The sequence below is a fragment of the Manis javanica genome, chromosome 8 (genome assembly GCF_040802235.1).
Source record: "Manis javanica isolate MJ-LG chromosome 8, MJ_LKY, whole genome shotgun sequence".
Taxonomy (NCBI): Eukaryota; Metazoa; Chordata; class Mammalia; order Pholidota; family Manidae; genus Manis; species Manis javanica.
In genome coordinates, this window is record NC_133163.1 from 118,198,948 (window position 1) to 118,210,800 (window position 11,853).

At 50.7% G+C, this 11,853-nt stretch overlaps 1 pseudogene; it reads right to left on the reverse strand.

Annotated features, from left to right (window-relative positions):
• Nucleotides 1-789: 789 nt before the first annotated feature.
• Nucleotides 790-5,152, reverse strand: LOC108397782 (ER degradation-enhancing alpha-mannosidase-like protein 1 pseudogene; annotated as a pseudogene).
• Nucleotides 5,153-11,853: the final 6,701 nt, after the last annotated feature.

Genomic DNA, 11,853 nt, shown 5'->3' on the forward strand with positions numbered 1-11,853 from the left:
CCCCTCAAATCAACCCGAATTGAGTCATATGATCATTCTTATGACTTACCCAATTACACCACTTTTCTGATCTTTTTCACTGCTCCAAATGGACTGCTCTTCTGTTTTTCTATAAAAATTTTACTTAGAAATAGTAGTTATATTATCCATTTTTGAGACGCCTGGTTGCAATTGCATTGCCTGTTACGGAACTATTTTGAAGCTTGGTTTCAGGAGGTGCCTAGAAAGCCAAAATGGTACGGCTAACACCTGCACAAAACGTCATGCATGCTTCGTGCTGGAGGGTGCACTTCCCTTTCCGCCTTGTGTTATGGTGGCTTGTGAGAATGGCACATGGCCATTATCTGTCTGAGAACACCTCAGGTCCAGGGAGCAGTCCAGTCATCCCTGCAGCTCCCACCAGGATTAATGCCTGATTAAATTGGCACCTTCCCTCCAGTCTCTCCTGGGGTCAGGCCACCCCAAGTTGTTCCAGGTGACAGGGTGGGCCAGAGATACCCTTTGCAGGCAAGTAAAGGCGTTACCTGGGCAGAGCAGAGGTTGGAGACTTACTTCCTGTCTCAGAGATTCAGTCATTCCTTCTCCCCCACCCTCTTAAGAAACAAGGGCATTTTATTGAGTAGAAGAGAAACACTAAACTATGCAAAAATATACCAGATGTGGCAAAGAGCTAGACAGAAATTCCTGCAGAAGGGTGGGCAGCCAGACCTCCTCTTCTGCCTCAGCCTGGATCTCCATGCTCAGCTTTTTTGATCCAGTTTCACCTAAGGCCACATGGAGGAAAGCGGATCAAATCAATCCAACCATCTGGTCTATGCGCTGCATGTAGATGCTCTTTAAGGTCAGGGTGTAGCTCCTCTTGTCAGGGACATGACTGCATTTGGCGCTGGAGCTGATGATGTTTAACTTGTGAGATTTGTGAACACTTACTTTGCCTTCCCTCTTCAGAAAAGAATTCCTTCTAGGATGATTCCCGAAGATGTTTGTCTACAAATACATTGTATCCTTCAGTTGTAAATATGTATTTGGTTCCAGATTTGTGTACTGGATTCTCCTCATCAAATAGCAGATATAAGTGTTTACGGGTCTCACTGAGAAGGAAACTCTCCACCTGGTCGTCTCTGGGTGTGTCTATGGCGGGATGCAGTGTAGTGATGACGTGACACTCGGCTTTTGTGTACTTTTCCAGCCCTGTAGAATGTCTATTCCTACATGGACGTAGAAGAGATTGTTGGTTGCCTGGTAGAGGAGATATGTAGATTCACTAACTCCAGTCTCACTGGAGAGTAAGCTTGCCAGGGGCCTGTCGCTGGCAGCTAAAGCTCTCGGGAAGGGCCCCATATCATTACCACATAGCATATGGAGTAAAAGGCCTGGAGGCCAAGGGCATCTTCCCCATGTCCTATCAGAACCTTCAGTCCAGAGAAGGCCTGCAGAGTCAGTCCAAGTGTTTGTCGGCTGCCCAGGGAACATGTTCACATTGACGTAGAGGGGTGGGTCTCCTTCTCCTTCTATAGGCTTCCTGGCCTCTTCTTAAGTAGTTCTGAATACTTGATATGCAGCATTAAATATTCCCAGGTCTTCATTTTCTCCAAAAAGAATGGAAGATTTCAAGAGGTCCAGTTCAGCACCCAAGAAACTCTGCCAGCCTGAAAGTCCACGACATTGCCTAATAATCCTGTATCACTACTCCCGAGGTTCCAAAGGGCCTGTCTGGCCACCCACTCCAAAGTCCAATCCCCCAACAGTCTGCTGAGAATCCCAAATTCCACAGGAAGGGGAGCAGCTCCTGCTGTGCCTCTCATCACAGCCCTCAGAAGGAATGCCTGTCTTTAGATTCCCTCTGCACAGGGGAAACCCTGTCTGGGTTTTCAAGGCAGCAAGGAGGAGCAGAAGGCCCAGGTCATCAGCCAGCTGCAATAATTCATCATCATAACCCCTGTCACGTTACCAAAGGGCTGCTTGGAGTCAGTTATCCTGTGAGTGGAAAGGAGGCTTCCTAGGACTGTTATTGTGGCTCCAAAGGCTTGGCCGGTGCAATCTCTGTCCAATGAAACTGTGTTGACCACTAACTTGACTGCTTTCTGGAACTGGAATGAATTTCTCATTATTGCAAGTGCATGGGAGGCTTCCTCAGGAGCCAGTGAATAATCCCCAGGGCCATCGCTTATGTTCAGATTTGAAGGGTTCTCACGGTGAGGCCCTGGGCGGGGGCAGTGCGTGGCGTTGGGCTGGTTCTGGGAAGGGCATGCTGGCGGTAGTAGTGGTAGCCAAGGAATACGCCCTCCCCAAGTCGCATCTGGGCGCGCAGCTGCTGCGGAAGCCGCTGCTGCAGCGCTTCTTGTACAGCGCAACAAGCAGCCCCAGCGGCCTGGCCGCCCACCCCAGGCCTGAGCCGCAGAGCCTGCAGCCGACCCATCGCCGCCGCCCCCTTGGCTCCCAAGGCGAAGGCGCGGGTCCGTCGGGGGCCCGCAGGCGCTGGACACCAAAGCTGAACGGAAAGGGCTGGTAGAAGGGCTCCAGGCTGAAGACGAACCACAGCACTCCTTGGAGGGCAAGCCAGAGGAGTACCAGCCCCAGGACCAGCGCTCGCCACTGCCCAGTGTGCGGGCGCCGTGGACATTGGTTAAAGCGCGGGGAGGGCCTCCTCCGCAGATCCCGCACAGCTCACTTACCCTTTAGGGGACCCCGGTGGCACATCAGCCACCCGCCCGTTGCCCCCCACCTCCACTCCTTCGGGCAGTACTTCATTCATTTAACAAATACCGATGGAGGTCTTAATATGGCCCCGTGCACTGTGCTAGGCAGCAGACACGCACGGTGCTGCCTGGACCCTGCCTCCTGGGAGCCTAGGGTCCGTGTTAGTCAAATATTCTTCCAAATACATAAGTACACATTGTGGAAATGCTTTATATTTTCAAGATTGGGACTGGCCGAGTCCATTATCAGGAAAAACAACAGCAGTGATAATAATATTACTGTCAGACAACTGGAAACCCACAAGGAGCCCCGACGAAGGCCCTTTTAGTGTCCCTTCCAGGCTGCCTCAAAGTCCAACGCTCCTTCTTAACATACTTTGCATATTAATATTTTGCTAGCATCTGATTTGCAGGAATCTGTTTTCATAGCTGGGTGGGTATGTGATAAAGCATGTGCAGTAAAATAGTACATGTAGAACCTAGCCAGAGGTCAACAAAGTTTTACTTACAAGGCCAGATAGTAAATATTTTCTGCCTTACAAGTCATATACGGTCACTATCACGACAACTCAGCTCTGCAGTTGTATCATGAAAGCAGCCATAGACAGTTCGAAAATGACAGGGCCTGATTCCAGTAAGAATTTATTTATGGTCACCTCAATCTGAATTTCATATAAGTTTCATGTGTCACCAAATATCTTTTCTTCTTTGGATTTTTTTCCTTTCAACACTACAAAACATAAAAATCATTCTCTGCTTGCAAGTTTGTTTGCCCACCCCTAATCTACGTGATGAGAACATGGGTATTCTTTGAACTTTGGGGGATACTTGAAGATTTCACATATAATGTTGGGAAACTGTCCTTTCTAAGTCAGCGGCTTTTCTTCTCACCTTTTTTGGGGGGAAGCATTTTGTTATTTCTTAAAAACTTTTTGGCCATATTGAATGCATATAACTAGCTAAATTTGTCAACCTTCTCCTTTGGGGTTTGTGATCTTGTACTTTGAGAAGGAATCTTCCCTTACCCTGACATCACATATTCTCCTACAGTTTCTGTGACCCAGCGGATTGACCCGTGCGTGTGTGGGAGCTTGGGACGGAAGTGTACCATTTGCTTGGGGATGCCCAGCCACCTGCTGATCGGGAGTTCTTCTTTGTCACCTGCCTAGCTTCCCTGGAGGCGGGTCTGTGTCTGGCTGTTTCCCCGGTCCCTTTGCTGTCGCTGGGACTCTTTCTTCTCGTCCCTCAGCCTCTCCGCCTGCTCCCGTGGGCTCCTGAGGGGTGCCGTCAGCCTTCCTAGCTCCAGGAAGTGGTCCTTACGGTCCGCCCTGAGCTGGGCTCAGGTGTCTAGGTCTCCCATCTCTTCCAACTCCAGGGAAGGCCCTGGCTACATACCTCTTATCGTAATATCATTTGGATGCTTTATTAAGTTGACAAAGCGTCTGTCTTCACTTTGCTTTACCCAGGACCCCTCCCCACCAGGGGCAAGGGGGAGGAAAAGAAAGGGGATTGAGATGGAAAAGGAAAGTTTCAGTCACTCCCCAGAAGGAAGCAAGCAGGAAGGCCCCACACTTCCTGCCAGTCTCACAAAACCATGCAGAAGACCTGGCCCTCCCCACCGAGGGTCCCAAGCAAGCTGCTTTTCCAGAGCTCCAGGGCCCCATCTGTGAAGTGGAGGGACAGACCTGGGCTTCTTAGTTTTTAGGGCTCCCTAGTGTTTGTTCTTCACTGATTGAAACAGCTCCCCGTCCTCTTCCAGCCTCTAACCTCAGTCCCTGGCCTCCCAGGCTTTCTCAGACTTGAACTTCCCTCTTGAAGGCACAAAGCCAACCATGACAGCTGGCTCCCACCATGATGGCCTTGGCTGGTTTCCTGGCTTCTCTGCCACCCCTGTCCCCTTGAGTTCAAAGCCACCCCTCCACATCTTCTCCTCGCTCCTTGGCTACTCCAGACGCAGCCACATTGTTTTAGATTGCACCCACATACCCCAACTGCTCCCCCTGATGAGAGACCCTCAGGGCACACAGGCAGGGCCCTGGCAGTAAAGTATCCTGTGAACTTGGGCACAACCCTTCCCCTCTGTGAGCCTCTGTTTTCTCTGTTCTGGTAAAAGATTTTTACCCAGATGGTGTAAAATTCCAGGCCTCCAGCAGTCTTCACTGCACACCTGAGCATATAGCAGCCCACAGGTACATGGAAACCTTTTGTCTCCAGATAAGCTGACTTCCTGAAATCATCAGATATCGGGGAGGGGCCTGGGAGTTTCCAGGGCCTCCTGAACTAGTCTTGCCCAGCCTCTTTCTCACGTTGCTGCACTCCTGGCTTTATCTCTAAACTGGTGTTGTCTCAGCCCCCATGAATCTGGCAGAGCCTACCTGTGGCGTGATGAAGGAAGGCAGCCGCCTCCGTTGCCAGGGGCCCAGCTTTTGATCCTGTTCCCTTGGCCCTTCCATTTACTTAGGGGACAGGGTCATGGCCTCCCACCCAGTCCTTCAGAGCTGCCGGACTCCTCAAAACCCTGCTTTTCAATTGCAAAGAGATTATAGAAGGGGGCATCAATCACAGCCTGGTTGCTCACGGGAACTGCTTCCTGTCCCCCAACTAGCCCCTCTATCACCTGCTTCCTGCCTCCCCTGGGGCACCTGTCTGCTGTCATACCACTTCTCGGGGTATCCCTCACTGGGAAGGCCAGCCTTCGTCCTCTGGAAGACAGTGGGGTCAGGCGTCTGCTGTGGCAGGGTCTTCCTGCGTGATGGGGGACTGGACCCAGTTACCCTGTTCTTCAGTGAAATCAGGACTTGAGCCTTTATCACCGTTCTTTCTTAGAAGCAGCTGGACGGGTCAGGAAGTGGCTCTGGCAGTCCGGGTACAGACCCCAGGAGGCAGCTCTCCTGGAATGCCTGGCCAGACGCAGAGAGAAGGCTGCTCCTGGGGTTTTGTAAGATAAAACCTGGAGGAGTTATTGTGGTGTGACTAAGACAGACCTGGACTCAACTCCCTGTTCTGCACTTAACAAGTTCTGAGACTTTGGGGTAAGTCATTTAACAATTCTGAGCCTCAGTTACCCCATCTGCAAAGTGGAGATAAGAATACCTACCTTAGAGGGCTTCTGTGAGGGTCAAAAATCAGATCATGCCCGTAAAACAGTATCACTCATCACACTGGGAATGTTGGCCTCTTCTCTCCTGGTTTGTTTTGTCCAGGCTTAGGTAGGTACCCGGCAAGGGACAACAGGGAAGGAGTGCTTTTGAGGAAAAGAGGGGAGCTGCTCCATGCAGGGATGGGACTGCAGTGGCTGGGCCCCCGCATTGTGAGCATTCTCCCCCAGCTCTAAGAGGCAAGACCCCAGAAGGCACAAAGAGGCCAGGCCCTGGTTCAGGGCGGCTCACCTGGCAAAGGCCAGTGCCCTTCCTGTGTCCTAGAGGTGGAGAACATTCACAAGTCAGGGGCTATGGGGCTCACACGGTGCCGAATTTGGGGACTTGGTTCAGTCCTGAGCAACATGAAAACTCCACAACCTGAAGTTCCCTAGGGGGCGGGGGTGGGGCAGGGTAGCAAGAATAACTGCTGTAGAATTTTGCCACCCTGGGGTGATGGGGCCTCACACTCAGATTCAAGATAATGGAGGCAAATTGCATCTCTTGCACATTTGCACTTAGTCTCAGACCGCGCTAATGTGAAGTAGCCCTGGTGAAGAATTAGTGATGGGCCTAGTGTGAAGTCAACTTTTAGAAAATGGGAGCTGTGCTCAGTTTCCCCTCTTAAATTGGAGATCATCGCAGGGTTGCCGGGAGAGTTCAGGAAGCAGTTTACATCTTTTCAGTGCTTAGAATGGCCTGACCCCTAAGTGCTGTGGAAGTGTTCCCCATCCCATGCCATTGCTTAAGTCCAGTTCACCTCCTCCTGCACAGGTAGAGTCCAAAGGTGGAGAAATTGCTTTGCTGAGGTTAAAAGGTACATGCAGAGGGGACCTGTTGTCCCCATCACCACCATGTTGGCGTTGCCATTATTCTAGGTTAATCTAAGGGGTGTCATCAGTGAAGGTCAACAGCATCTTTGTGCAGCTGGCCACATGCCTAAGGGGCAGAAAGAATTAGGTGCAACTCAGGATGATTTTAAACAGGCTAAATTTGTCTTCCAAGATAGCCTTGGTTGGACCTCTTGTTGGCTGTAGGGAAGGATTCAGAGGTATTGTTCATTATTGCAGAGAGTTTTCTATGCCTGTGACACATGTCCCATCTGTCAGTACACAGAGGGCATAAGTGGCCCAGTCCAGGTGAAACCATGAATCAGCGTTAGGGTGAGACCTGGGATGACAAGGAGATGCAGGGGGGAGTAGGGGACCACCTTGGGTATGTGAACAAAGAAGCAGGAAAGCCCCAAAAGGCATGTGGGCAACATGGATACACAATGTGAGAAACATAAACCCTGGAGATTTGGGTCCACAAACAGCTTGAAGCCTAGAGGGGAGCGGGTGTGCAGGGCGGGGTCAGAGCTGCTGGGGGAGACACCAGGCTGGGGGGCACGCGGGGTGGGACCACAGAGGTGGACAGGATCAGCCCTTGGGAAATAGTCCTTGTTTTCTTCCAGCTTTGTGCTCTGGCCCACGGCATGGCTCAGGTGATGCAGCTAATTCTGCATCTCTTCGTAGCACCAACACTTTCCCAGCCCCCCAGTTTCAAAGGCACTTCTGTAAGACCTATTTCCAGGAAATCCTGCTCGGGCATTGCATTGCCCAACTTTGACTTGAGATCTCAGGCATTCAAAATGTAAGTATAATGGGAAGTCAGCATAAGGGGCCGGCTAGTGCCTTAGTCAAGTGAAGTCATTTTTAAATCTAATTATTGTCATTACTCTATAAAATAAGAGGATATCTTTTTTTGCTTTTTGGTTTTTATTACCTAAATGTTGGAAAGGCATAATCTTGGAGTCATCTGTGACCACCCTTCTGTCCTGCCCACACCCAACCCGCCAGCAGGCCCTGGCTGCTCTGCCCAGATTGGACTCGGGTTTGGTTAGGTGTTCGTTAAGAAAAATGGGCCAAATGCCACATACAAAATTAGGTATGAAAGTGAGTGTTATTTAGAATGAGGAATCACATTTTCAAAAGCTGACAGTGCAAACAGGACAAAATCCAGGAAAAAAATTGCATAATATCTAATAGTTACCTGCCTGACATATTGTAAGAGATTTTTTCCCCTATGTTCTGACATATTCTTTGATCCCTTCTTCATATGTCAACAACTTTTTGTTACCATTTTCTATGGGGAGAATAGGACAATTCTGGCTTCCCTTTAGATTGTCCATTGAATTTTATTTTTTACTGATCCTTTAGAGAAGTTTCTTTCAGCTTTGTCATTTCATCATTGTGAGGTCATTTAAATGTTAAGACTGTGGCCAAATTTGGGAACACCTCTATCAAATTTCCTTCATAGATGACCTGTCAATGTATTATATGTTCATAATTGCATGCACAGGATTGTCAGGTATATTCCAGATGGGAAAGGACTTCCATTTTGGCCAGACATGATGAGAAACAGATTTTCTACTTAGAAGTGTACACAGCTGATGACAAGAAGAATTTCCCTTAGACTAGGTTCTGGCTCTGTGCATTCAAACCTTCTTTCTCCTCCATAATCCACAGACAGAATCTGGTTTTATCAAAAACTTCCTACATGCTTACTTCTCTCACTTGACCACAGGCTGCAGCTAAAGCATCTTCATCGACCAATTGGGGAACCTGGGTACTAGGTGACACTCCTGCCAACTTGCTGGCTAACCTGAGCACACTGCACCGTCTCTATCAGAGGATTGCTTTTCAGCAAGGAGGGAAGAAAATCTCCCCCTTGGAGCTCTGAGCACAGAAGAGACTGGTGGAGGGAAGAGTTCTGGATGGAGGGACCTTGCCAGGGCCTGCCCACCAGCATCCTGGCCTGCCTAGGCGCCCTGGCGCTGCTCCAGCTGAAACGGCCACCATGACTGCCCCAGGAGCAGAGGTCCCTAGTGGGCAGCCACGGATCCAGAGCCTGATGCACCCCCTCCCTCCACCTCCACCCCCAAATTTTGGAGATTGATTTCTAGGCCTGTTCTTTTCTCTAAAAAAAGTAATAATAAGGCATTCTCACTTGGGGAAAAGATGATTAAATTTCAAATTACTCTGCCTGCCAGATAAGATTGAAATCTCTGGATCCAGGCAGGCCGGAGACCTGTTCTGCACACAGGAAGCTCTAGCAGCAGCTTATCTGCTACGTTGTGGGCGACTGAAATGGAGCCGTGAGTTTAAAAGAACATCAAGGGGCGGCAAACATGGTAATTAGGGCATTTGTTATACTGTAAGGAGCCTTCCAGAACATGGAAATTATGAACATTGTGATTATGATAGTGAACTCGGGGAGGGAAATCAAATCCATCCACCCCCTCGGCCCCCTCCTCCTCACATGAAAAGGCAGAGGGTGAATGAAAGAGGAACAAGAGGCCTTTCAGGGTCTTTGGGAGGGAGGAGTCACGGAAAGTTATTAAACACGTTAATAATGCAGAGAGTTGCAGCCTCGGCTTGGGTTTGTGGAGGCTTTGATCAAATCCAGCCTCTCGGCTGGGCCTGCTTCCCCAGGGGAAACCCGGCGAGGAAAACCACAGGCAGGGAAGGGCCCGGAGCCCGAGCTCAGATTTCAAAGCTGTGCCGAGGACACATTTTAACCGGCTGGTGCTTCTTTTCTTTTGAATGCCTTGAAGGGAGGACCCAGGGCTCTCTTTGCCATTCGGGCTTGTCACCACACTCATACTGGAAGCAGTGTGTGTGTGTGTGTGTGTGTGTGTGTGTGCGCGCGCGCGCGTGCAAGCATGTGTGGGCTAGAATGAGATCTAATGATGTGTGCACACTGTGAGTTACCTAAAGCCACTGGTGTGTGGCCTCCTAACTCATTCTAAAATGAAAACTAGGCCCCAAAAGGTAGCCACAGGACCACCGAGCTCAGAGTTGGGAAAGCTGTATCAAATCCTGCAGCCCCTCTGAGCTTAATCCACTTAGCTTCTTTGGGCCTCAGTTTACCCATCTGTACCATTTTTCTCGCTTCCTCGGGGAAGCCTTCCAACCACATGCCCTAGTTGAGGGCTGCATTTGGAATCCTGCACTCCCCTCTAGAGTGTTTATCTCTGCTTCCTCCCTTTGCTGCTCCCTGTTGTCTTCCCTGAGCAGCTCCAGGCCCCAGGAAGCCGGCCCTGAGCGCACCCTCAGTAAGTACTTGAGTGAGTCCCTAATCTCCAAAAGCTATACTTACTAAAAAAAATCTGTTTAGACTGGAGTATTCAGAAAGTTTGGATTAATGAATTGGTAAAAATAGTGAGTAATCAGCCCACTGATTATTAGCATGCACACAAAGTCATCTTCAGTTAGCTCGTCTCCACCCATACTCCACTGCGCACCGTATGAGGCCTTAATTCATGCCTGTGGGTGCTCTACCTGCTGGCCACCCTCCTGCTCCCCAAATAGGCAGCCCTGGGGTACCCCTCGGGCCCAGGGCTGCGCACAATGATATTGGTCAAGATTTCTGGACCCCCAGTAAAAGATTTGGTCAGACTCCAGAAGCACAGTCAGGATCATTTTGGGTGGAGAATTTTGGGGTCCCAGTTTCCAAAATTTGTTCTAGAAGGAGGGGGCCACCAGCTGGGATGGGCATGGTCCTCTGGTCCTGTGACCCCTTGCCTCTGGGGTGGGTCATGGCCAGAGGTGGCCTTGGGCCACACTGCCAAGGTCTAAGGACAGTGCACACGTGGGTGCACCCAGAAGAGCCCCAGCCCTTCCCAGCCCTCAGTCCATGAACTGGCCCTGGAGCCCAGGGCTCCCCTATTGGCCGGTCGCCCCTTTGGGTTCAGCATCGCCCCCACAAAGTTTCTCTTTTTAAAAGCACCTCTGTCCTGCTCCTCCTCCACCCTGCCTGCTCCCCATGCTGGGAGGGCAAAAGCCCCACTCCTAACACCGCAGTGGGACCAGACCCAGGCCCCTTTCTGGCCTGGCATGGGGCATGGACCTGGGGAAGATGGGAGGTCAGGTCAAAGACAAAACATGTGTGTTGCTTAACACCGACCTTGGCTCTGAGCAGTGTTTGGGGAGTGGCTTGGGGGTCAGGGCAGTAGAGCAACCTGAGCAGATGGGTCATAAAGGGAGCCAGGCATCTTCTGAGCTGGCAGCTTTGCCCAGAGCGGGGACCTCTTGCCCCCCAAGAGCCTGCTCTTGCCATGCTTGTGTGGATATATACATATATATATATATGTGTTTTTTTAAGTGCCCAGCACTTGACCCAGCACATAGGAGAGGCCCACTAAAGAGAGAAACACATAAATGTGAACATGAAGCCTGGGGCCAGCTCCCAGCATGCCTCATCCACACGCTGGTGTGTGTTTCTTCTTCTAGACAGGGCTTATGTTCCAAACCAGCCTGGCGTCTGCATGTGAGGGACCCTCAGTTGCAACCCAGTTTCCTGTTGTAAAGATAAAAGGCTATTTAAAAGTTTCCGTATTGCACTTAGGCTTGGATCAAAGGGTCCCGCTGGGACTGCTGTTTGAAACCTCAGTTCTCTTAGCGGGAAGCTCCCCAGCGCCAGACGGTCAACACTGACAGGGGCGAGGCACTGTACCTCTCTCTGCTGCATGTGGTAGGTGCTGCCCACCAGGGCTTACACACCCGGCAGCCCTGGCCGGCCCCCACTCCCTGGAGGCTGGCACTGACTTTGGCACAAGGTAGGAATTCATAAATGTGTGTTGACGGACTGTGTAACTGATGCACAAGGGCCTTCCACACCGCGTGGATCCTGTGGACTCCTCCTGGATCCACAGCACACACCCCTGATGAGCTGGTTGGAGGCTTGTCCATCCCACAGCCCGTAAGTAGTACAGACCCAGAGGGGAGGGTTTCTGAAGGCCAACGTGCTGATGTCACGGAGAGATGGCACCAGGACAGATGGCAGCAAAGAAGGACATGGTGACATTCAGCTCAGGAACATTAGTTATAAGCCACAGAATAGCTTTGGCCACTAGGAGAGGTAGGGTGCTTGTTGGAGGGGTGGCAGGGAGCTCACAGAAGAGAAACCAATCTGGAGGATGGAATGGGCGCCAAGCCAGTGTGTCCTGGGTCTCCAGGCTGTCGGAACTGCAGGTC